Source organism: Carlito syrichta, unplaced genomic scaffold (genome assembly GCF_000164805.1).
Source record: "Carlito syrichta isolate Samal-C Ts95f unplaced genomic scaffold, Tarsius_syrichta-2.0.1 Scaffold313449, whole genome shotgun sequence".
Taxonomy (NCBI): domain Eukaryota; kingdom Metazoa; phylum Chordata; class Mammalia; order Primates; family Tarsiidae; genus Carlito; species Carlito syrichta.
In genome coordinates, this window is record NW_007257545.1 from 428364 (window position 1) to 431530 (window position 3167).

Genomic DNA, 3167 nt, shown 5'->3' on the forward strand with positions numbered 1-3167 from the left:
CAAAAAAAAAAAAAAAAAAATTAGCCAGGCATGGGGGCGTATGCTTGTAGTTTCAGCTACTCAGAAGGCTAAGGCAGCAGGATCTCCTGAGTCCAAGAGGTTGAGGTGCGGTGGCCTTGATGGTGCCAGGCCGGGCTACAGAGTGAGATCTTGACTCTAAAAAAAAAGACAGCAGAGTCCTGATGGCAACATTTACAGATATCCTTCCAAATATTTCACACGAGTGCTTGAGGGCAAAAACCTGTGCTGTTGTAACAAGAGACCGAGCAATTAACACGTCTGCAAAAGGAAATTCATTCCATCTCACTTTTCAGTCCATGGGAGGCTCCAAGTCAGACTTCTCTGTTCCATCAGGAACCCAGGCTGTTGGCCCCTCTACCGTATTCCACACAGCGCCTGCAGAGCCCTTCTGGAGGTCACCATCCTGACCAGCAGGAAGGCGGAAAGGAGAGGAAGACAAGGACAGGAGCTCCCTCTTAAGCAAGGCAGGCAGTAGTTGCATGGATCTTATCCCTCTCATTTCGCCAACAAGAGCTGACCACACCTAGCCACAAATCAGGGCTGGTCAGAGTCATCAGCCTTGTGCCCAGGAAGGGAGAAGGGCAGATTCTGCTGGTCATTCTTCACTTCAGATCATTATTTTATGTAATCCTTGCCGGGCACAGTGACTCACACCTATAATCCCAGCACTTCGGGAGGCCAAGGTGAGAGGATTGCTTGAGCCTAGGAGTTTGAGACCAGCCTGAGCAACATAGCAAGTGCTCATCTCGAAAGAAAGAAGGAAGAAAGAAAGAAAGAGAGAGAGAGAAAGAGAAAGAAAGAAAGGAAGGCAGGCAAACTGAGAGGAGTGGCTCACGCCTGTAATCCCAGCACGTTGGGAGGCAGAGGTGAGAGGACTGCCTGAGCCACAGGTTCAAGACCAGCCTGGGCAACTTGGCAAGACCTGGTCTCTACAATAAATCAAAAAATTAGCCAAGTGTGGTGGCTTACGCCTGTAACTCCAACTACTTGGAAGACTGAGGCAGAAGGATCACCTGAGTCCAGTGGGTCGAGGCTGTGGTGGCTGTGAGCATGCCACTCTACTCCAGTCTGGTTGACAGAGTGAGACATCAACTCAACTCAAAAAGAGAGAAAAGAAAAGAAAAAGAAACTTATTTAATGGAATAAAAGAAAGAAAGAAAGAAAGAAGGAAGAAAGAAACTTATTTAATCTTTACAGCAACCCTATGACGTGACAAATAGGGAGACTGAGGGACAGGGAGATGAATGAGACTTGCCATAATTCACAAAGTTAGTAGAGCCAGGATTTAATCAAACACTGACGGCAGAGCCCAGGTACCTCCCCACATACAACTTCCCACACCCTGGAACTTTCCCACCAATGCCACTGACAACAGGTTGTCAATAAAGCCGCCTTCTGTAGCCGAGACTGGTGCTGGTGGAAGTTCTGGTCAACTGGTTTCCCCGGAATCCTGTTCCACTTCAGTAATCTCCAAGTGTCTTGAAGTCACACGCCAAATTTTAACCTCTCTGCCATGGTTGGCCTGCTGTTAAAGTGTTTAGTGATTAATTTAAAAAGATTGTGTTGATTCATTAACAATCTACTACGCACTAACAGGTCAGGATTTACTGAGCCACAAACAGCTTCTTACACAGACCCTATGGCCATAAAAGGGCTTTCCAATGAGGATCTGCTTTCCTCAGAAGACACTTTAGGTGGCTTTGGGTTTAGGCAGAACATTTATAAGCGTGTTCCTAGGTGCACTGGCTTGTGCAAGTTGGCCACAGAGCAGGAGTTCTCAAACTTTTAGTATCAGGACCCCTTAACACTAAAGGACCCCTAAGAGCTTTTGTTATGTGGAATATGTCTATAGATGCTTACCATATGAAGCGTTTATAAATCAAAAAATTAGCCGGGCGTGGTAGCGCGCGCCTGTAGTTCCAGCTACTTGGAAGGCTGAGGCGGAAGGATCGCCAGAGCCCAGCAGGTCGAGGCTGTGGTGGCCGGGAACGGCCACTGTACTCCAGTCTGGGCGACAGAGTGAGACTCCAACTCAAAAACAAAACAAAAACAAGAAATCATTTAAGATTTTTTTTTTATTTTAAAAGAACAGACTGGGCACAGTGGCTCATGCCTGTAATCTTAGGACTCTGGGAGGTAGAGGCGAGAGGATTGCTTGAGTCCAGGGGTTCGAGACCTGCCTGGGCAACTTGGCAAGACCTCATCTCTACAATAAATCAAAAAATTAGGCAGGAGAGGTGGCACATGCTTGTGGTTCTAACTATAATACTTGGAAGGCTGAGGTAGAAGGTCTAGGCTGCAGTGGCTGTGAGCTAACCACTGCACTCCAGTCCGATAGGGAGATGAATGAGGAGACTTGAGTCCAGGGGTTCGAGACCTGTCTGGGCAACTTGGCAAGACCTCGTCTCTACAATAAATCAAAAAATTAGGCAGGAGAGGTGGCACATGCTTGTGGTTCTAGCTATAATACTTGGTGAGACTCCTCAAAAAAAAAAGAACAATAACAACTTCATTTCATGTTAAATAAACAATGTTTTTATAAAAACAACTATGTTTTCCAAAAGATTTAATAAAAAGAGTGGCGTTGTTTTACATCTTTGACAATCTCTTTGTTTGTTTGTTTGTTTGTTTGTTTCGAGTTGTAGTCTCACTCTGCCACCCAGGATGGAGTGTAGTAGCACACTCAAAGCCACCACAACCTTGACCTGCTGGGCTCGGGCTATCCTTCCGCCTCAGTCTCCCAGGTAGCTGGGACTACAGGCTCATGCCACCATACCTGGCTAATGTTTTATTTTTTATAGAGACGAGATCTTGTTATGTTGCCCAGGCTGGTCTTGAACTCCTAGGCTCAAACAATCTTCCTGCCTTGACCTCCCAAAGTACTGGGATTACAGGAATAAGCCACCACTCCTAGCCTTGCAGATCTCTTTAATGCCTGGTTTAAGAGAAGACAGCCGGATGCCCACATCTGCACCTGCATTCATTCTCTTATGATCTTCCATGTCACATAGCCTCTGGAAAATTCCACTAGACTTTCACTAAATAACAAGATCAAAAAGAAAAATAATATCTTTGTGTTAAGAAAAATGTTATAGCCGGGCTCGGTGGCTCAGCCTGTAATCCCGCGCCTTTGGGAGGCTGAGGTG